Genomic DNA, 23,615 nt, shown 5'->3' on the forward strand with positions numbered 1-23,615 from the left:
ATTGTTGAAATTGGGCCATTGGTTGTGTTGGTTGTATATGTTGTTGATTCGAGATTTGATTGAATGAAATTTGACCAAATGAATTTTGATTTGGGACTTGATTGAAATTTGTGCTTGTTTTTTGAAATTGTTTCATCATCTCTATTTGAGAGATGAGAGCTGGTATGTCTGATCGTTCGATAAGAGCTTTTACATCAATTGGCTCAAATTTTGGGTTTGGACCTTTAAATTTTTAAAATGTTTTGGACATTTGGGATCTAATCTTCTCACTATTTTTCACTTTTTGTTCCAAGATCTCTTTTTCTCAAACTAGTTTTTCCTCTAGTTTTTGTATTTGGACATTCACATCATCATGATAAGTTTGATCCAATTTCTGAGACATGTAGAGATTGGATTGACATGATTGATTGCTCAATTGTGATGACATGGCTTCGTAAGAAGGTTGAGACCTCATTTCAACAAATATGTCACTATGCAATGCAACTAATGGGATTGACAAATGCAACCTAAATGGATGACAATGCAACTTAATGTTTTTGGACTTTTTGAAATTTTGGAGACAAACTTTTGAAATGCAAAGCTAAAGACACAACCTTGGGAAATTGAAATGAAGTCAAGACCTTAAAGGACAAAGGACCAAATGACAATAGGACAAATTGACAATGTCTCACCTATATGCCTGGATACTAAGCTAGGTTTGACAAAAATGATATTAATGAAAGGACAAATTTTAGACAAGGTCAAGACTCCCTAACAACAACTTAGGGTATCATCCAAAGTTTTGATTTTTCAAGTTTGACAAACCAAATTTTTCAGACTAAATGCAAAAGAAGGCAAATGATTATGAAAATGACTTAGGATATGACATGAAAATGATCTAAGGATGTGATATGACAAGATGAAGCCAAGACAAGATGATAATATAATGATAAGGATATGCGAAGACCAATGACTTGGAATATGCAAAATGCAACCTAGGCAAGACTTAATTTTAGCATGACAAGGATAATGCACGAATGTCACCTAAATGGAAATCTAGCTTGGATATGACAATGAAATGCAAACTTAGGCAAATGATTTTGAACCTAAGTGCAAAATGAGGACGCTTGCAATGAAAAGGACTAAAATGAAGGGAGATGACAATATGTCCTAGGACCTAAGTTGGACTATGCAAAACCTAGCCTAAAGTGACATGAATTTTGAAACAAAGACATTCAATGTTTTGACAAGCCATGTTCAAATGTTGGATGAATACTTGGACAAATTTGGACTTTTGTTTGAATTTTGTTTTGAATTGAAGATTGTTGATTTTGAAAACCCAAGTTGATTATGAGAACTTTTGAAAGTTTGTTTTTGATTTAACTTTTGACAATCACAGAAGACAAAATGTTTGTTTGACTTGGACTCAGGACAATCAAGCACATTGACAACAAATCCTATGGCTGGCAAGGGCAATATTTGTTGAATCCTCTAACCATAAAATACAACACTTAGCTGGATAGCTAGACACTTGGTAGCACTGGCTCCCCCTTACAGTGCACTCACTTCTCGGGCATACCAAGCTTCGAGTTCAAGGGGCATCACTTCCCAAGAACTTTCTATCTCTAACTGAGGAGTACATGAGAGGTGTCTTCGGCATGCACATATCGCAACGCCTGAGCCAACAAATAGAAGGATTTTGGCACCTAAAAACAAGAGATTCTAGTAAGGGCATCCGTTCGGGTGGGTATTGATCCAGCAAATAAATCATCGCAATACCATTCCAGCACCCATTGTCTACAACTTTTGTTGCATCCGCAGTTATTTAGAGTGGTTCTGAAGAGCTTTGCTTTAGCCCGTCACCACTTTGGGTCATTCCCTCTCACCAATGCCTATGTGAAGTGCCAGGAAAATTGGGAGGCAGGCCTAGTTCTAAGGGTTAAAACATGCAAACAAATTTAAAACAGACAAAGCATGCATGGTGTTCATTAACCTTTAAGAAATGAAATGTCCAATTACTTTAAAAATCGCAAGCAAGATGTTTTAATGAGAGTCTTTGACTGCGTCCTGCATAAGATTCGTTAGTAGTTGCATTTTTAGTCTTCATCACACGTAATGCCAAGATACTGCACAGAGAATTAGTACCAAAGAAAAACCAGAATGCAAGAAAGAGAATGAAAATAAACAAACTTGCAAGCAAAAACAACTGATTTTACCTCTATTTCTGGCCTTACACAAGCACATAATGACTCAACATAGGCACATAACCCAGCAACATAGGCACATAACCCATCAACATAGGCATAGAACCCATCTACATAGGTGCAGAACCCATCAACACAGGCACAAAATGCTTCAACATAGGCGCAGAACCCATCAACACAGGCACAGAAGTGCCCAGAAAGCTCCGAGTCGCCTTGTTTCTTGAGTTTTTCACCTGCAAACAGCTCAAATGCACTCAAAACATGGTTAAGGGGTTGATTCACGTCTAGTTCACCAAAATGTAGATCAGCAAATTGAGAAGCATCAAAACAAATAGCAATTAGGACAACCACAAAACCTAAAGCTGTTATGAAAGCAGTCCCAATCCAATCAATGAAGACATAAAGAGAAGATATTCAAATCAAATGAAATCAAAGCAAACCAATGTAGATATCTCCTTCATGTGGCTCCATTGTTCTTTTTTCACCTTCAAATTTGATGTGGATCTCACCTACAAGTGCAAAATGCAAGTGGAGAGCAAGTTGTTGATGAAATTCGTAGTATAAGATTACTCAAAAATGTGATTGATTCCTTCTTTCATTGAAGAAAATCATCCAATTTATAGACAAATTGGAGAGAGCACAAGATTAGCATGAAGAGATTTGAAAGGAAATTAAAATCAAGAATGGCAAAATTATGACAAATGTATGACAATTTCTATGCAAGGTGTATGACAAATTATGACAAGATTGAAATAGAAACTAGGAATTAGGAGAAATTAGCAAATTAGAAAATTGAGGAAAAAGATGAAATAGAAAGTAGGTGAATTAATTAATAGGTTTTCATCCATTAATTAATTCATGAAAGAGACCTAGGACTAAATAAATAGATTTATTTAACCCACAAAGAAGAAGAAAATGATTAAATGAACAAATCATAAAACCCTAGAAATAAGAGGACAAGGAATTAGGTCAAGACAACAAGAAATTAATGTAGGTTCGATCATGATTCTGATTGACAAAGGACCAATGTTGATAAATGATTGAGGTTGGTTGACAAAAATCAAAGACAAATTGACCAAGATTGACAAGGAGATTAAATTGATAGGCGCCAATTGACGAGGAACAATGACTAATCGATCCAAATTGACATGATTGAAGATGACAAGGATCGATGATGAATCAATCGCAAAATGACAAGATTGACAAGGACAAGGATCGATGATGAATCAATTGAAAATGATTAGATTGACAAGTTGATAATCACAAATGATTACTAACAAGCTAAAGATGATTGAAAGATTGACAAGAGGACAAAACCCTAATTCCATCATCGATTAGAATTGACAATGTCCAAAATGATGATAAATGAGCACGCACCATGATGCGATAGGATAAGATCGACCAAAATCATGACTGAAGATTGTTATCGACAAGACCTAATTTGAAAGTGATAAAAATGAGGAATGCAGAAGAAGGACTCAATGCTCGCAAATGATAAAGACCAAGTGCGCAACATAGAAGAAATGTTAATGCGACGCAAGAACCCTAAAATAAGGCAATGTACAAATGTTAAAGTATGAATCGACAAGCGTTGACCATTTTTAGATGTGTACAAAAAGGATCAGGAACTGCATACCCTAGAGGTATATGTTGGAACAACTATTACACAAGAACCCTCACAGGTTGACCCTTTCTATGTTACTTTGTTAGTGAATAACCAGTTGATTAAAAATTGTATGATAGACTTTGGTGGAGCTGCAAATGTAATGCCCTATGGTTTCATGAAATAATTAGGACTATCAATGAGTATAGTATATGGGAAGTGTTATGCTATGGATAATAGAGAAGTGCCTCTGATAGGTACAATGAGAGATGTTGAAGTGAAAATGGCAGCATTCCCTGAAGCAACTTATAAGATGGATATTATTATAACTGACACCAAGCCTCATTATGGCATGTTGTTATCCAAGCAGTGGGCTGCAACAGTAGGCGGAAATGTTTAGTTGGATTTGTCCTATGCTACCATCCCAATTAATGGGAATCAAGTCAAATTGTACATAGAACCACATGTCCCTAGGGTAATTGAGAAAGTAGATACTAACATGCTCAACTATATGATTGATGTGGATCTTGACAGTTTTAGAGTACAGCCAATTTTACCCCAATTAAAGAATACTGACTCTATTGTGATTGAATTGGAATCTCAACAACATGGTTTGTGGAAGATGTACTTTGAGTGAGCTTGCTCCAGGGAAGGATTTGGAGAAGGAGTTCTTTTTGTGTCTCCATCAGGTATAACTTTTAAGTACTCTTTCTTATTGACCTTTCAGTGCACAAATAACACTGCTGAGTATGAAGCCCTATTATTGGGTCTTGAAGTTACAAAAAGGCATGAGATTCAATTGTTGAGAGTGTTAGGGGATTCAGAATTGGTTGTTCTCAAGTAAGATCGAAGTATGCATCCAAGAATGACAAATTGAAAAGGTACAAACATGTAGTCTGGGATGTGATTGAGCATTTTAGTGCTTTTTCTATAAATTGGATAGAAAGATCTAAGAATATCATTGCAGACTTCTTAGCTAATGGTGCATTAAGGAATAATGATGCAACACTAACCGGTATATCCATAGTGGAGATAAAAGCTAGGCCTGCTATTCCTGACAATGTGTATAATTGGTAAGTGTTTGCTGATGATGAAGATATTATTAGGTTCATACAATGCATTGATGACTACGATGGACAAAAAATTGACTGCAATGCCTTGGTGGAAGTGATTGACAACAGAGAAACTGTATTTGGAAATGACTTGGTTCAGTTAGAAACTAATGAAATACCTAAAGGGTTGGTAGAGCTTGAAGGTATGTTCAGTTACAGTGCTAGTCATCTGCACCAACAATCAACCACTAAGCTAGATGATTTGGAGGAAGTAAACTTGGGGACAAAATCATCCCCTAAGTTGTTATATATTGGAAAAAAGTTGCCTCCTCATGTCAGAGTGAATCTCATTAATTTATTAAAGAAATATAAGCATGTCTTTTCTTGGTCTTATGAGGATCTAAAGGCATATAGATAGGATCTTTTTCAGCATGAAGTCCCTCTACTTCTAGATGCTAAGCCTTTCAGACAAAAACAAAGACCTATTAACCCCCTATTAGAATCTAAAATGCAGCAAGAACTGACCAAGTTAAGGGAAGGGGGAATTATTAAGCCAATAAGACATTCATCATGGGTCTCAAATTTGGTTCTAGTCAGAAAAAAGAATGGGGACATAAGACTCTGTGTTGACTTTAGAAACCTAAATGTTTCTTCCTTGAAAGATAATTACTCTTCTCCTAACATGGAAGCTATGTTGCAAAAAGTGACTGGTTGTGACCTATTGTCTATGATGGATGGGTTTTCAGGGTATAACCAAGTGTTGGTAAAAGAATTAGAACAATTTAGAACTACTTTCACCACCCCTTGGGGAACTTATTTGTATGTCAGAATGCCTTTTGGTTTGAACAATGCTGGAGCTACATTTCAGAGGGCAATGGATGTAGCTTTCAAAGAAATCATCAATATTATCATGGTAGTATATCAAGATGATTTGACATGCTTTTCCACAAGAGCAGATGACCACTATGGACACTTAGAGCAGGTTTTCAGTAAAGCTCTGGAATTTGGAGTATCCTTAAATCCTAAAAAGTGCCATTTTGTTGTTACTGAAGGGAAGCTGCTAGGGCATATTGTCTCTAAAGAAGGAGTAAGAATAGACCCCGAAAGAATAGAGGCAATAAACAATGTGCCTGAACCAAAGAATGTTAAAGGTATCCAATATTTCTTAGGAAAAGTTAATTTTGTTACAAGATTTATTGCAATTTTTGCAGAGATAGTCAAGCCCATTGTTAAACTTCTTAAAAAGGATACAGAATTCTACTGGGATCAAGAAGCTTGAAAGGCTTTTGCTGAGATCAAAAAGGCTATCCAGGAGGCACCAATGTTGAAGTCTCCTGACTATAGTAAGCATTTCTCTTTATTTTCTTTTGCTTTATATCACACAGTGGCTATAGTCCTTTTACAAAAGGATAACGAAGGATATCAACACCCCATATGGTGCAGGAGCACCTAGCTTCATTCTCAGCTTCATTTTCATCACAGGTTTGATTTTTGTTATTTTTGAGTTGGAAAGTTTTCTAAGATGTTTTTGAGGTTGTTCTAGGTTGTTTGGATGAGTTTTGAACTCATTGTGTGGTTTTGGTTTCTTGTTTTCATCTTTTTGCTCAAAGTTGCCAGTTTGGTGTTGCCTAGCAAAATGATGGAAAAATGAGTTTTTAATGTGGTTTTTTTTTAAAAAGTGCTTAGACATGTCTCATGCTTGGTTTGTAGGTGTGATTAGTGCTCTTAGTTGATTGTAGGACTTTGAGATCAATCTTGCATTCTCTAGGCACCAAAAATTGTCATTTAGGCATCAAAATGTCAAATTTAAGTGCCCTTGGACATGTACCTATTTGTACATGAGGCCAACCAATTGGAAAATGTATTTAATCTCCTATTTGAACCATTATAAGGGTTGATTTTGTGGATTTATGAAGCATTTTCCAAGTTTGCACTAGTTTTACTTGGTTTTTCTCTAGTTTTCAACTCCATGTGAATAGCAGTTCGTACACCTGATGTACTTGGTCATACTATCCTTGCATTTTTAGATTCTATTATGTTTTCTTAAGCTTTTCCCTTTGGTGGCATCTAATTTCATCAATTTTTGAGTTTGTAGTAAAATTAGTTTGATTTGATAGTTTCACTGCCTTGTCTGGGAAGTTGGCAAGGATGCTTGACCAACTTGGCTTCTTGAAGTCCTAAAATGTTCATGGCTTCCCAAGAACCAGTTGGTCAACTTGTAAATTATGTAAATACATGTTTGGTCTTCAAGAATGTAGGTGCAAGGATTTTTGTGACCATGGAGCCCTAGGCAAGTGTGCCATTTGGCTAGGGTCTTGTAAAGGTTTGATGCTTTTCTCTTCCATAGAAAATGCATTCTTCAGGTGGACAGACTTGTCTTGCTGTCCAAGATTGAGAGTGAAAGCTAAGAGGATTTCTAAGCCAAGAGAAGGAAGGTTGCATTTTCAGTTTGTGCAAATTGTAAACTAAAACAGTGAGTCACTATTTTAGTATTAGTTTTCCCTTCATTTGTTTGCTCTCCACCATTTACTGGTGTGTGTAAAACCTTCCATCTTCTTTGTTTGTTTGCAAACTAGAGAAAGGAAAGGTGTTTGACCCTACCCATGGGTTTGTGTTGCTAGGATCAAGCAATGATCCCTTTAGGCAAAGTGTAATGCCCAACAGGCTATAACAGTCATTTATGACTGATTTTAGCATTTAAAATGATGATGTTATTGCATTTTTTTCCTCTTCCACATAGCAGGTTTGAACAATAACAAGTAGCCAAGGATAGGGCATTGATAGAAAGCACCAATCAGACCTTTTAAAAGGTGTTTTAACAGTGGTTAAGTGCAGTTTCAAAAGGAAAAAAAAAATAGTGAAAGGGCAAAAGTGCAGTGACAGTTAGCTTTGACAGTGAATGATCCATTATTTGTAATTGCCTAATGCTTGTGTGTAGGGCTAACATGACTCTCTTCTTTCTCTAAATGGTAGACATGTTTACATGTTTGAATGTAATTGGTTCTTGGCAAATGATGTGTTTGTAAGAGGCAATAATGGGAAAGTTGTAAATTGTTGCACTCTCCTTATGAGCAACTTTTTCTAAAATCTTGTTCTCCAATCTTTGAAGTGTAAATCTTCTTTATTGTGGCCTAATTAGTCAGTAGTATGATAGAACTAAGGTTCCTTGTTTCATATTGGAGGTCTCTAGTTTGAATGTTGATTTTCAGCATCAAAACCCTACCAAACCCTCCCTTTTCACCCATTTTTGGGACAGTCACGGAGAAGGCCTGAGAGACCCTAAGACTTTGAAAATATTTAAGAACTCCCAAAAGGGTGTCCGAATATCAACTTCTTTTTGTTTGGAAGTCTGTCGCTTAAGCAGGATGAGCACAAAACCCCAAATGGAGGGCTAATGCCTAGTAGCCCGTTTTAGGCCTAAAACCAAGTTCTTGTGAAATCAAGTATGCCAGAGAAGGTTGCAAAGCATGAAACCCAACAAATCAAGTTGAAATAGGTTAACCTAACATGAATTCAACCTATTTGGTGAGTTTTCCTTCATAAGTCGGTTTTGGAGCACTTGAAAGGATGACAAGAACTATGGAGTTGAAGCCCTTGAGTAGCCAAGGAGAGTTTGACATAGGGAGGTGGAACAAGGTGAGTTGTTAGATTGCCTTTGAGCTATTTGCACTTTGTCCTTGGTGACTATACCTTGAAAATAGTAAGGATCTATCACTTAGCAAACATACTAGCCACTTAACAACCACCTTGCACTACCTGCCTATCATAGTGGTATCAGAGCACAGTTACACTTGGGAAGAAGTAGCAATTTGGCAACCATGGTGACAAATGCAGAACTAGCAAAGAAAGTGGAAGACCAGGAAGAAGAAAATAGGTTACTCAAAGTGAAACTAGACCTCTTAGAGAAGAAGTTGGGTGAAGTAGAAGTGAAGGCAGATGAAGTCAGCAATAAGATAGAAGGAACAGAAGGCGGGGGTAAGCTATTAGCTATAGAAGATGAAACCCCTATACCAGACCCTGTGATAGAGAATGAACCCTTTTTTAAAGCCTTGAAGGCTATGAGTGGGAGAACACTAGAAGGAGTCCCACTATTCATTGTTAAAATGGACCCAGAAGTGGTCATGGAGTGGATTGAGGGGCTTGAGAACCATTTTGAATGTGATGGTGTGACAGAGGCCCAGAAAGTGAAGGTGGCTAAGTCCAAGTTGAGAGGAGCTGCCTTAACATGGTGGAAGTTCATTCAGGATGAACGTGAGAAAGAGGGCAAAAATCCCATAGCAACTTGGAAGGGAATGTTGTCCAAGATCATAGAGGCTTACATTCTAGAGGACTATGAAATACAGCTCCATAGGAAAAGGCAAAACCTTAGGCAAAAAGAGTTAGATGTTACCACCTACACCGAGGAGTTTCACAAGCTATGCCTTAGGTTAAAGATCCAAGAGGATGAAAATGTCAAGGTTGCTAGGTATCTCAATGGCTTGAGATGGAACATACAGGAAGAGTTAAGTTTGTTGTGCCCTACAATAGTCCAGAAGTGCTATCAACTTGCACTCATGGTAGAGGAAAGGAGTAGGAAGAAGCAAGAGCAGCATAACAGAGGTAGAGGAAGAGGCAAAGATGGTCAATGCCATCGAGGCAGTTTTGGGGGAAGGCACATAGATCAAAGGTCCTAGGGGGAATCTAAGCTTATAGAGTAAAGTGGGGATTCTCAGAGCAAACCTAATTATATGGGAAGGGGATCAAGCAACCCAAGAAGGGGTAGATCTAGTGGCCCAAGTAGAGGGTCTTACTTCTTCACAATGAAATGCTACAACTGTCAAAAATTGGGTCATCCTCTTATAGGTGTCCAGAAAAGCCTAGTTCTTCCCATGGAGGTGAAAAAAGAGTGAACTATGTTCAGGAGGAAGGAAGTAGTACAAGAACTCCAACAATGAACCTAGCACCCAAAGATGCTGAGAGTCTAATAATAAGGAGAGTATTGATGCAAGAACCTCATAAGTGTGAAGTGTCTCAAAGAAGAGCATTGTTCAGGATAAAGTGCAAAATCTTGGGCAAGGCATGTAAGGTGGTTATAGATTGAGGTTCCATAGATAACATTATATTAGAGGAGGCAGTTAGAAAATTGAACCTACCTAGAATGAAGCACAGTGAACCCTACAATGTAACTTGGTTAAACAAGGGGCAACATGTCCTACTAAATGAACAAGCATGGGTAGACTTCAACATAGGTGAATACAAGGATAGGATACTATGTGACATCCTTCCCATGGATGCTTGCCATCTACTATTGGGTAGACCTTAGCAATTTGACAGAAGGGCACACCATGATGGGGGAAAAAACACATATTCCTTTCAAAAGAATGGCATTGTCTACAAAATTCAGTCCCTTAGTGAAGAGACAGAGAACTGAAAACCATAGGCACCTAAAGTGTTATTATTCAATGAAAAAGAGTTCATCCAAACCATGAAAGAGGGAGATGGGATTGGTTATGCACTTGTAGTGAAACCTAAGGAGGAGAAGAAAGAAAAACAAGTTGAGATCCCACAAGAAGTGCAGTAAATTCTTGATAACTTTAAAGGCATCATCAGTGATGGACAACCAACAACATTACCTCCTCCTAAAGCCATTAGTCATCAAATTGACTTTATACTAGGAGCTTCTTTGCCAAACAAAGCACCATACAAGATGACTCTTGAACAAAACAAAGAGGTAGCTAGATAGATTCAAGAGTTATTGGATCAAGGATTAATAAGAAAGAGCATAAGTCCTTGTGCCGTACCCACTGTGTTAGCACCTAAGAAAGGGGGCACATGGAGAATATGCATAGACTCCAGAGCTATCAACAAAATCACAATAAGATACAAATTCCCTATTCCTAGGATAGAAGATTTGATGGATTGTTTAGGGGGTGCGAGGTATTTCTCCAAAATAGACTTAAAAAGTGGTTACCATCAGATAAGAATAAAAGAGAGCGATGAGTGGAAAACTGCTTTCAAAACAAATGAGGGTCTTTATGAATGGTTGGTTATGCCTTTTGGACTCTCTAATGCTCCTAGTACCTTTATGAGGTTAATGAATGAAGTATTGCAGGATTTTCTCAGTAAGTTTGTGGTAGTCTACTTAGATGATATTCTCATTTTTAGTAAGACTAAAGAGGAGCATTTGAAACACTTAGCTATTGTTTTGCAAAGATTATATGATGAGCAATTAACCATAAATCTTGAAAAATGTGATTTTATGCAGCAAGAGCTAGTCTATCTTGGTTTTGTTGTGTCCAGTGGAGATCTTAAGATGGATCAATCTAAAGTTGCAGCCATAACAAGTTGGCCAACCCCACAATCAACCAGTGAAGTTAGGAGTTTTCATGGTCTAGCCCAGTTTTACAGAAAGTCTATCAGAGGTTTCAGTAAGATTTGTGCACCCATGTTAGATACAATAAAAGGTGTTCATAAGGTCAAGTTTCAATGGACAAAAGTAGCTAATAAGGGGTTTGAGTTACTCAAAACTAGAGTTGCTACACAACCAGTGTTAATCCTTCCTAGTTTTGATAAACTCTTTACTATAGAATGTGATGCCAGTCATCTTGTAGTAGGTGTAGTCTTGAGTTAGGATAATAGACCAGTTGCTTTCTTTAGTGAAAAATTAAATGATGCAAAGAAAAAGTATTCATCTTATGATTTAGAGTTATATGCATTGGTGCAGGCACTTAGGAAGTGGAGGCATTACTTGCTTCCTAAATAATTTGTTGTGTATACAGACAACCAAGCAGTCAGTTTCTTGAATTCTCAGGATAAACTCAACCATAGGCATGTGAAATGGGTAGAGTACCTACAAGCATATACCTTTACTCTTAAGCACAAGAAAGGCCAATGTAACAAAGTAGCTGATTCTTTAAGTAGGAGATTGTTGACTATTCAAGAGATCCAAGTTAAGAGTATTGAGATTGAATGCTTTCAAGATTTATATCCTAATGATGATGATTTTGTTGTTGCTTATAAATTTTGTCTTGCTTTTGAGAATCATTTCCATAGTGAGTATGCTGACTATACATTGCAGAATGGTTTGTTATTCAGGGGAGGATAGCTATGTGTTCCTAAAGGTTCCATGAGAGAAAATCTCATCCAAGAGAAACATAATGGGTGTTTGAGTGGCCATTTTGGTCTCAATAAGACCTTAGAGTTGGTTCAACGCTTTTATTACTAGCCTAAGATGCAGAAAGATGTCTGGAGGTATGTGGAATAGTGCATGATGTGTCAGAAGGCCAAAGGTAATAGCACTAATGCTGGTTTATATCAACCACTTCCCATTCCTTCTAGGCCATGGGAGTGCATTAGTATGGATTTTGTTGTAGGTTTACCAAAGACAAAAATAGGGCATGACAGTATCTTTGTGGTTGTTGACAGATTTAGTAAAATGGCTCACTTTATATTTTGCAAAACTACTAATGATGCTAGTCATATTGCTTTCCTTTTCTTTAAAGAAGTTGTCAGAATACATGGTTTGCCATCTAGCATTGTATCAGATAGAGATGTTAAGTTTTTGGGTTATTTTTGGAAGACTTTGTGGAAGAAATTGGGTACTAACTTGTATTTTGGCTCAGCTTACCATCCACAGATAGATGGCCAAATAGAAGTGGTGATTAGAACATTGGGTAATCTACTCAGATGTCTCACCAAGGAGTATGGACAAAGCTAGGATCAGCTCATCCCATAGGTAGAGTTTGCCTACAATGACAGTGTAAATAGATCCACTGGTAAGGGTCCATTTTAGATTGTTTATGGTATGCACCCAAGAGGTGTTTTTGAGTTACATGATGTGACTAACTTGCAACATGTTAGTGGAATAGCTAAAGATATGGCACAATCTCTAAAAGAGATACATGAACAGGTTAAGCAGGCTTTGTAGGACACCACAACAAAAGTCAAGGCAAGGGTGGATGCTTCAAAGAGGGATGTCCAGTTCTTAGTTGGAGATTTTGTGATGGTGCATCTCAACAAGTCTAGATTGCAAAAGGGAGTTCCTACCAAGTTACAAATGAGAAGAATTGGACCTTGCAGGATTTTGGCTAAGTATGGTCCAAATGCTTATAAAATTGATTTACCTACTGATGTTTCTTTGTTTCCTAACTTTAATGTTGCAGATTTAGTACCTTTCAAGGGGTAGCCTCCAGAAGAGACTCAGAGAGCTTCAGACATTTCCCATTCCCTTTGTGATCTTTCTATCCCCTCTTCTTCTTCTCCCATTCCTGAATAGGTACTTGATTCCAGAATCATCAAAAAGACTAGAAAGCATGACTACCTTGAGCATTTGATCAAGTGGAAAGATCAACCAGCTTCTGAAGCCACTTGGATACCTGAAAGTGACTTCAACAAGGCTAGTATTCCTCTCTCTTTTCTGCCCAAAGGAGTCACATGACTTCTTTGTCACCGGGGGAGTATGGTGGAGGAGCACCTAACTTCATTCTCAACTTCATTTTCATCACAGGTTTTATTTTTGTTAGTTTTGAGTTGGCAAGTTGTCTAAGATGTTTTTGAGGTTGTTCTAGGTTATTTGGATGAGTTTTGAACTCATTGTGTGGTTTTGGTTTCTTGTTTTCATCTTTTTGCTCAAAGTTGCCAGTTTGGTGTTGCTTGGTAAAATAATGGAAAAATGAGTTTTTAATGTGGTTTTTGTTTTAAAAGTGCTTAGACATGTCTCATGCTTGGTTTGTAGGTGTGATTCATGCTCTTAGTTGATTGTAGGTCTTTGAGATCAATCTTGCATTCTCTAGGCACCAAAAATTATCATTTAGGCATCAAAATGTCAAATTTAAGTGCCCTTGGACATGTACCTGTCCATAAAGGAGGCTAACCAACTGGGAAAGGTATTTAATCTCCTATTTGAACCATTGTAAGGGTTGATTTCATGGATTTATGAAGCATTTTCCAAGTTTGCACTAGTTTTACTTGGTTTTTCTCTAGTTTTCAACTCCATGTGAACAACAGTCCATACACCTGCTATAATTGGCCATATTTTTCTTGTATTTTTAAATTCTATTATGTTTTCTTAAGCTTTTCCCTTTGGTGGCATCTAATTTCATCAAGTTTTGAGTTTGTAGTAAAATTAGTTTGATTTGACAGTTTCACTGCCTTGTCTGGGAAGTTGGCAAGGATACTTGACCAACTTGGCTTCTTGAAGTCCTAAAATGTTCATGGCTTCCCAAGAACCAGTTGGTCAACTTGTAAATTATGTAAATACACGTTTTGTCTTCAAGAATGTAGGTGCAAGGAGTTTTGTGACCATGGAGCCCTAGGCAAGTGTGCCATTTGGCTAGGGTCTTGTAAAGGTTTGATGCTTTGCTCTTCCATAGCAAATGCATTCTTCAGGTGGATAGACTTGTCTTGTTGTCCAAGATTGTAAGTGAAAGCTAAGAGGCTTTCCAAGCCAAGAGAAGGAAGGTTGCATTTTCAGTTTGTGCAAATTGTAAACTAAAACAGTGAGTCACTATTTTAGTATTAGTTTTCCCTTTATTTGTTTGCTCTCCACCATTTATTGGTATGTGTAAAACCTTCCATCTTCTTTGTTTGTTTGCAAAATAGAGCAAGGAAAGGTGTTTGACCCTACCCATGGGTTTGTGTTGCCAAGATCAAGCAATGATCCCTTTAGGCAAAGTGTAACGCCCAACAGGCTATCACAGTCATTTATGACTAATTTTAGCATTTTAAATGATGATGTTATTGCATTTTTTTCCTCTTCCACATAGCAGGTTTGAAGAACAACAAGAAGCTAAGGATAGGGCATTGATAGGAAGCACCAATCAGACCTTTTAAAAGGTGTTTTAATAGTGGTTAAGTGTAGTTTCAAAAGAAAAAAGAAAAAAATAGTGAAAGGGCAAAAGTGCAGTGACAGTTAGCTTTGACAGTGAATGATCCATTATTTGTAATTGTCTAATGCTTGTGTGTAGGGCTAAAATGACTCTCTTCTATCTCTAAATGGTAGACATGTTTACATGTTTGAATGTAATTGGTTCTTTGCAAATGATGTGTTTTTAAGAGGCAATAATGGGAAATTTGTAAATTGTTGGACTCTCCTTATGAGCAACTTTTTGTAAAATCTTGTTCTCCAATATTTGAAGTGTAAATCTTCTTTATTGTGGCCTAATTAGTTAGTAGTATGATAGAGCTAAGGTTCCTTGTTTCATATTGGAGGTCTCTAGTTTGAATGTTGATTTTCACCATCAAAACCCTACCAAACCCTCCCTTTTCACCCATTTTTGGGACAGTCACGGAGAAGGCCTGAGAGACCCTGAGACTTTGAAAATCTTTAAGAACTCCCAAAAGGGTGTTCGAATATCAACTTCTTTTTGTCTGGAAGTCCATCCTTGAGCAGGGTGAGCACAAAACCCCAAATGGAGGGCTAATGCCTAGTAGCTTGTTTTAGGCCTAAAACCAAGTTTTTGTCAAATCGGGTATGCCAGAGAAGGTTGCAAAGCATGAAACCCAACAACTCAAGTTGAAACAGGTTAACCTAACATGAAATCAACCTATTTGGTGAGTTTGGCTTCATAAGTCAGTTTTGGAGCACTTGAAAGGATGACAAGAACTATGGAGTTGAAGCCCTTGAGTAGCCAAGGAGAGTTTGACATAGGGAGGTGGAACAAGGTGAGTTGTTAGATTGCCTTTGAGCTATTTGCACTCTATCCTTGGTGACTACACCTTGAAAATAGTAAGGATATATCACTTAGCAAACATACTAGCCACTTAACAACCATATTGCACTACCTCCCTATCACCATAGCTTTTTATAGAAAATCTTTACAGGCTGCAAAATTAAAATATGAAATCATGGAGAAGAAAGCATATGCTTTGGTCAAGGTTGTCAAAGCTTTCAGGCCATATCTTGTAAATGCACAAGTAGTTTCCTATGTACCACATGCTGTTGTCAAAGATATCTTATCCGAGTCTGAGGTCATAGGTAAGAGATGTAGATGGATAAACAAAATCTAGGAGTTTGATTTGGAAATAAAGATCACCAAATTGGTGACAGGTTCAGGCCTTGCTAAGCTTATGGCTGAGTCAAACCTTCTTGATGTTGAAATAAATAATGTTGAAGTTGAGAATGTCCTGGTCACTAGTATTGAAACACAGCCCTGGTACTCAGAGATAGTACTTTTTTAAGGGATGCAATGTTTTCATAAGGGATGACACATAATTAGCGAAGAACTCTAAAGTTGAAGTCACAAAAATATGTCCTCATTCGGGGTGATCTATTTTGGAGGAATAGAGATGGGGCATTGCTAATGTGTTTGGATGAATCCCGGACTAAGACAATGTTAACTGAAATGCATGATGGAATGTGTGGAGGTCATTACTCTGCTAAGACAACTATTGGTAAGATAGTCTGAGCTGGATATTATTGGCCTACTTTGTTTAAAGATGCCCATGAATATGTTAGGAGATGTGACCCATGCTAGAAGTTTTCATCAAAGTTGAAGTATGAGGGAGCTTTACCCATCAATCCAGTCAGAGTGGAAGCCCCTTTTGTCCAATGGGGTATTGATTTTATTGGAGAAATTGTTGAGAAATCAGGAAGAAGTCATAGGTGGATTATAGTAGCTACTGATTATTTTATGAAATGGATTGAAGCTATACCCACCAGGAGAGCCACAAGTAAGGTTGTTATTGGTTTTCTGATGGATAATGCCATGAGCTTCAGGTCAGAAGAGTTTGTTGAATTTTGCATCAGTCATGGAATAGTTATGTCTTACTCTTCACCTTATCATCCTCAGGGTAATGGGCAAGCTGAATCTAGTAACAAGAGCCTCTTAAATATTATCAAGAAAATTCTAGAAGAGAATAAAAGGTCTTGGGACCAAAAGTTAAAATTAGCTTTATGGGTTGATAGAGTTACTGTCAAGAAAGCTATTGGGGTTTCACCCTTTGAGTTAGTTTATGGCACATGATCTAGGGTGCCTGTCAATAATCTTCTTCCAGTGTACAAGTTCCTGTGAGATAAAGACATGGAATTATCTAAACCCATGGAAGATTGGATGATTCAGATAGTGGAAGTTGAAGAAATTAGAACTCTGACCCACAAGAGGAGTCTAAAGATCCAATTGCAGTCCAAATACCTATTTGATAAGAGAACCTCATTGAGAAAGTTCCAAATTGGTGATGTAATTCTTCAATGGAATGCGAAAGGATAGGATAAGGGAAAGCACAAGAAATTTGAGTCACTATGGATTGGCCCCTCTATGGTTTGTGATCTTAATGGAAAGCACTCATATTTTTTGAAAAATATGAATGATGAAGTACAAGAATTTCCAGTGCATGGACAATTCCTGAAGAATTACTTCTCTTGATGTCCATGCACAGTAGGTCCCTGTTTGTGTATATTTAGGTTTGCTTTGTTGTTGTTTTTAGGCTTGTTTTTGGTCTGTTCCTCTAGAGAGTTTCTGAGTTCTTGTGTTGATCTTGCAATCAACCATCCCCAGTCAGAGCCGCTATTATCACTATTTAAAAAATGGGTATTCTTGTCCCATAATTGGCTAAAATTCTGAAAAGTTGAATCTGGTAGGGCCTTATTACCTCTGATTATTTTAGGTCCAAAGAGGGTTTAAGGTTTAAGTTTCAACCCTTCCTGTGTCTAAGAAAAACCCTTTCTTTCTAATTTTGTGTTACTTTATTCACTTAAGGAAGGGTCCATCTCTCATGAGAAATGTCCCCCCTTTTTATTTCTTCCTAGGTAGGTCTAGTAGCGCTTTATTTTTCTAAGGCTTTCCTAAAGTTTTTAATGTTTAATTGGGCTTCCTAACCATCGCACATGTTCTTTTTAATCTAAAGGAACACGTGAATTCACAGTTAAAAGATGCCTATGAGTTACCATTCACAAAGTGGCGAAAGGTGGGAGTGGGTCCGACATCCAGGTTTTCACTAAGGATAAAGACCAATCAAGTTCCTTTTGATCGGACAGCTTGCACTATTTCGTAGCCCTAAGGTGACCAGGTTTTAGACTTCACGAAATGGCAAAAAGGAAATTGGATCCATGAGGTAGCAAAGACTAAGGATAAAGACCAATCAAGTTCCTTTTGATCAGACATCTCATGCTATTTCGCAGCCCTAAGGTGACCGAAAGTTAACATTCATGAAAAAGTGAAGTGATGTGGTAGCCACTTGGTTGGTGTCGTGACAGAATAGATGGATCAGATCGCTAACAAAAAGACAAATTGTTAGATGCACGTGGCAGTCATGAAATGGATCCCATGGAATTTTTTCAACAAGTAAGTGATTGACACGTTGGTTTCCTTTGCTAGTCAGTTGCCATGTTGGATGGTGTTGAGTCAGAGGGCCCACTTCTACCGGTTAAGTTTGTTAAAAGGTGGGTATCTCAAAGAGGATTTGATGGTAGGCACCATTTCACAGACGGAAGATGGAGGGTAATTACCGTTTGTGAAACAACAAAAAATATTAGCCTTCAAGGCTTGGTGCATAGTTAGTGGGGTAAACCACCAGTCATAGAACAGGATAAAGACTAATCAAGTTCCTTTTGATCGGACGGCCTGCGTGGCTTTGTAAGATAAATGTGCATGATGTTTTGCTTTCGCAAAATTGCGAAAGAGGTCTGAGCCCGTCGCCAAATGAAGAATAGTCAATAAAGTAAAGGTCATGCAAGTTTCACTGGATCTAACGGTTGGCATGATTTCACTTGAGGAAGAAGAAAGGATTTTAGGCTTCATGAAATGGAAAAACAACAAAGTGATAGAAACACAGACATTCTATGATCCGTTGGAGCAAAATTTTCAAATTCATTCATGAATTCAATTCTGAGGTGATGTCCAAAGCATGTGGTGTCAATGTCGCAGTTAAGAACCTGATTGTCGTATATACATTCACATCAATTGAATGTAGGCATCATTTCGAAGAGTTGTCGTAGAAAAGCTCATGTAGAGTAGAGTTCTTCAGGGCAAAAATAGGTTTTCTTGTATTTTGCTTACTAGTTACTTGAAAGATTGATCGAACTATGGTTTGTGTTCTGTTAAAGAATTGTTTTGATTAGTAATTGAAATATTTGCATATCATTAAGATGGCACCTAGAAGGGACTTCACAGGGAAGGTTAATTACCAGGAGAGAGCAATTTGTGATGATTTCCTGTAACAATTGTCTATGTCCACAAATGTAACAGCTAAAGTTAAGGAATTAGAGCCCAAGGATTCTCGCTTGAGAATAGGAGAAGGATTATATGACAAGGGCAATTGGCTGAGAGATCCACAGATAGGGTTGTCCAATTTGTGTCTATTCAAGGTTGGATTTGGTATGAGACACTCCCTTGCCCTAATGAACGGTATCTAGGAGTTGGATGTAGGTAAATTGGTGGTCCCTGGAGTTTTCATGGATGTGGATCTCCTAACTCAGATTGCACACAAATATGACCCTATTACCAAAAGTGTTAGGGATATAAATGGAAAAACCCTCATTGAAGTAAATGATGATGAATTTAGAAACGTATTTGGGCTCAGCGAGGTGTCCAATTATTTGGAGCCCATTAATTTTGAATCATTAGATCAAGTCTACAGTGCATAGATGAATTGTCTTAGAAATGGGCCTCTTAAAGAATTTTTTGTCAAAATAGGAGGGCTGACTGTTGTAGGACCTAATACTATGGAGCCTTTCTACTTAAATTGGTTCACTCTTAGAGCCAAAGGATTATACTGGTCACTCTGCTAGATTTTTGGAGAGGATGCTGAAGTGAATATGCCAACTCATTACATGTTAATGATAGCTCAAATTTTAAATCCTTCTCTAGTAGTAACATTTGATTATGCCCCCTATATTACTGATGCAATCCATGAAGGCTTGATAGGGATAAAGAATGGTAAGGTGTATAGGCCTTTTGGATGGTATTCCCTCCTCATGCATCTATTTTTATTCAAGGGTGGTGACTACTTTGCTAATGACATGGATCTAGTGAAGGAAAAGGAAGGGGAGAAAATGCCAGTTCAACTATGGAGCACAGTGTTGTCATGGGATAAGGAGGATGCTAGCTACCTAAAGTTTGATAAGTGCTTTGCATCCAAAATCGGAATTCTCTTATGCTCAGAGAATCCAATGGTCCCTAAAGCCCTGTTGGAGTTTCTTAGGCCTAAGGAGTTTGTTAAAGAAATCAAGATTGTCCACAATTGGGGTGACATATACATGTACCCTATTTCCACAGTTTTCAGAGTGTACGGTTTTAGAGGTACTCCATTTTTGTTACCATATCAGGTCCCATTGAAAATAGGAATTGTAGAGGTCCTTAGGTAGATTGGGAGTGTACAAGAGGAAGAGCTGTCCAATAGAGGAAAAGGGACTATTTTTCCTATAGTAACAATAACACATCAATTTGTGATTACTAAGGGTGGATGGAAGTGCTTTGAGGATTTATTTCAACAATACCATTTGTCCACTGTAGTGTCAAGGTTTTCTGACCCTGAAGATTTCTTTAATGGTATGTTTAGGAAAAGGGTAGTATGCAAGGGCAAACCCCACCAATTCCAATTCCCTGAAGATCTCATTAGAAATGAGTTTTATTTGGATGAGTAGGAGCTAAGGAAAGAGAAATGGGTGCCCTACAAGAAGGCTCTTGATTTTGTACACCAATTTGACAGCAGCTATGACCCTTTATCCAGTTTTCACCCCTTTGAGGAAAAGGCTAAATTCCTAATTTGTTGATTTGAAGATGTAATGCAAACACTAAAAGAGAAGAGGGAAGTAGTGATTAAAAACAACCCTGAGAATTCAAGACTAGTTCTAGCTAGGTCTACATCTGCTAAAGCAATCCCTCCTTATGACTATGTGTTACATAGAAAATCCAAGTACAGTGTGTTGGTGCCAACAACAAGGGAGCCTTCTACTACAAAAGGGAGGAGGAAAATACAAGATGTCATTGACATTTAGGACTCCCCAAAGAAGCAAAGGGTGGGAAAGGAAGTGCAAACTAATGAGCCTCTGTATTTTCAATCCCCGATTCATATAGGAGACGAGTAGGCAAAAAATGAGCAATTGTTGTAGTTAGGAAGTCTAGGGGAGATCTCCTATACATATGATGAAGTAGAGGATGGATTGCCTGAGGAGCTAGAAGATGCTGAGATGGACATAACCACCAATGAGTTTAAAGGCCAAGAACTGGATCCTACCATTAAACAGGCCAGTGAAGAATTAGTAGCTGATACTAACTTTGTTACCTCAGGAGCTTTCATGCAATTTGTGTGGAGGCAGAATATTGATAAGTTTAATGCCAGATGTGAGAAGAGGAAGAATGAGTAGCCCCACAAGAATGTAGCTGTGGTGGAGGAAGAAATAAAACAAGAAATGGTCATTGAATTTAAGACCATCACTCCTGAGCAAGGAAGAGAAATAGTAGCAAAGGTTGGTGTTCTCATCCTTTTTGAATGGAATATAGAAGATGCCTTGGTTTTAGAGATAGTCAGGAAAGAGACCAAGCCTATGGAAGGTGTAACCTTCAACAAGGATGATGCAGCTTTGGTCATGTGGTCTCTGAAAAGAAATGAAAATAAAAGGAGAAAGGATAACCCAGAGTCCAACTACCTTGGAGGTATGATAGTAAAGAGGGTGCAAAATATTGGAGTGGTGGAAGCTGCTATCGCAGTCTTGGAAACTACAAAATTCAGTGTTGCAGTGGTAGAGAAGGAAGCAAAGGAAAGGGAAGATTTCCAAGCTAAGTTGGAGACAATTTTAAAGGCTTATAATGATGCCAAAGGAGAGGTAATGAGCCGAGACACCATTATTGCTAGATTGAAAAGCCAATTGGCAGGACAATACCATCAAGGTGAGTCCTCAAACTTAATGATTGCTTCTTCTCCTACACAGCCTCCATCTACTAGCCCTATCATTGAGTTCCCACCTCCTTCTACACCTTCTCGTTCCCAATCAATTGAGATCACTCCTTAGGAGTTGGAAAAGCTAAAACGGGCTCAAACCCTGTTTGCAAATAAGTATGAAGAGAGAGTGAGGGCCACAATTTTGAGTTTTGCTAACACGATAGGATCCTCATTAGTGTATAACAACATGAGTAAATTTTTGGATATGTGGAATGAGCTCAATGGAGATAAGGATATTCTAATGCCCATTTTGGACAAGTGGATGCCTAGGGAGGTGGACCTAAGACTTATATATGTATCCTATAATGAGGCAGGGGCTGTCCCCATTATGAAGTCCACTTGTGACATAACAAAGGATCTGACAAAATTGGTAGAAGGAATAGATAATGCAGAGAGGAAGATCAATTTGTATAAGAAAGAGTACACTGAGGAAGAATTTGAATTATTTCTCGGGTATTTCTCGGGGGTTTTGCTAGTCCAGCTCAATTGAAGGACAAACAAGTATGGCTTAATGAAATAGAGGCCAACTTATCATTAAGGATAAATGAAATCATTAGCACAGATGATACTTCCCTATTTGTTAGAACAATTGAGGAGATAAGAAGATAAAATCACACTATGGCTTTCTAAACATAGAGGTCAATAAAATGAGAAACTCTTGGAAGAGATTGGCCAAGACAAGAGGGAAAGTTAATAACTTCTCATGGCCTCCTGATGACATGTACCAAGAATGGACAAGAAAGTATGCGGTGCCGGATGCAGAAGTTCAAGAAGAAGCTACAGAATGATAACCGGTGAAAGGGGGTCATTAGAATATGGAAAAGATTTGTAACTTCCCGTTGAAACAAGAAGATTGTTGTAACAAACATTTTTGAAAAGGTCCGAAGCTTGTATGCATCCATACTATTATAAATGGATACCAGGACTAGTTAGAAAGGGGATCACAAGAATTTGTAAAGAAACTCTGCAGAAATATATCTGGGTTTTTCTAAGTTTACAGAGAATATTCTGAGTTTTGTAATATTTTTTCAAAATGAATATCAATATACAGACCATAAAATTTTGAGCCTAGAATTTGTGATGTCTTTTGGTGTGCTTTCAATAATTTACTGGTTTCATTTGGGTAATCTAGGGTTATTCAATTGAACATGGATTGTAATATAGTCTTTATAGATATGTTTCGTATCTTTCTTCTTTACGAGGGGAATTAAATATGCAAGAAATATCTCTGTCAGTAGGTTATTTTGTTAGAGACTTTGAATTTGATGAACACTGTTTAGTTCAACAAGGAAGGACTCTTATGTATGTCAAGCATGCATGGGGTTGATAGAAGCGGAAGTGATGAGATGTATGGAGATGTTTAAGTGTGAAATCCTTGTTTTATTTAGATGACTCTGTAGCCTAGATAAGGCACTGGTATCATTTGTAGTTCTCTTTCTGCATCTCTTGAAGATCAATACTAAAAATGAGCATAAGCTTTTCTTTATTTTTTCAGTTTATGTTGAGGCGATAAGATCCATTGGCTTTTGGACATTGGTTTACTGTGGATCTTGTTTGAAAGTGTGAAATTATTCATAGAAGGTATACCTGCCTAAACTTTTGATAAGTTCAAAGTGTAGAAGGTTCTTGAAACCTTGTCATATGTTGGTCTCAGGTTCTTTTTCTTTGATCTATTTATTTGTAGACAGAGTTATTATTTTCTTACAAGGGATAAGAGGGGAATCAGAATTTGAGAACAAAATGGTGGAAGACAAGTAGGTATTAAAACTGCCAGTGACATCACTGGTAAGAGGTGATATGAAGTTGTGTTTTGGCATGACCAGTTGTAACCAATATAAAGGCTAGTTCTTTTCTTGTGATAATGTTTGCAATAAAGAGGCAGAGTGACAAAGAGTTCACAAACCATTGGATGTGAAGTTG

This window comes from Cryptomeria japonica, chromosome 3 (genome assembly GCF_030272615.1).
Source record: "Cryptomeria japonica chromosome 3, Sugi_1.0, whole genome shotgun sequence".
Lineage (NCBI taxonomy): Eukaryota > Viridiplantae > Streptophyta > Pinopsida > Cupressales > Cupressaceae > Cryptomeria > Cryptomeria japonica.